Below are 570 nucleotides of genomic sequence, written 5' to 3'. Positions count from 1 at the left end.
TTATATATATATATATATATATATATATATATATATATATATTATATTTATATATTTATTTATTTAATTTATTTATTTATAAATATATTTATTTGTTTGTGTTGGTTGGTTGCAGAGGCAGAGGAGGATTCAGGGGAGGGTATAGAGGAGGATATAGGGGGGCCCCCCGGGGGGCCCACCGCGGGGGACGGGGAGAATAAAGAAAGAAAATAAATGTTTAATATAAGTTGTAAATATATAAATAAATAAATAAGAATTATAAAATTGTTGTTGATTTATTTATTATTAATAATATTGATATATATATGTAATAAAATAATATATAATATAAAATATATAAAATATATAAAATATATAATATATATAATATATAATATTACAGTTCTCCTCGTCGGGGCTGAGGTGTATGTACACCCCACTGCTGCTGCTGCTGCGGCCGCCGGCGTTTAGAGACCTCTCGCCCGCGGAGAAGCGGAGGAACAGTATATATATGAACCGCGGAATATTTAATACACATATAGATATATATAAAAATTTATATATATATATATATATATATATATATATATA

The sequence above is a fragment of the Eimeria mitis genome, genomic scaffold (genome assembly GCF_000499745.2).
Source record: "Eimeria mitis Houghton genomic scaffold, Emh_scaff987, whole genome shotgun sequence".
In the NCBI taxonomy this organism is placed as follows: Eukaryota; Apicomplexa; class Conoidasida; order Eucoccidiorida; family Eimeriidae; genus Eimeria; species Eimeria mitis.
The sequence above is the reverse complement of the archived record's forward strand: the minus strand, read 5'-3'. Positions refer to the sequence as shown.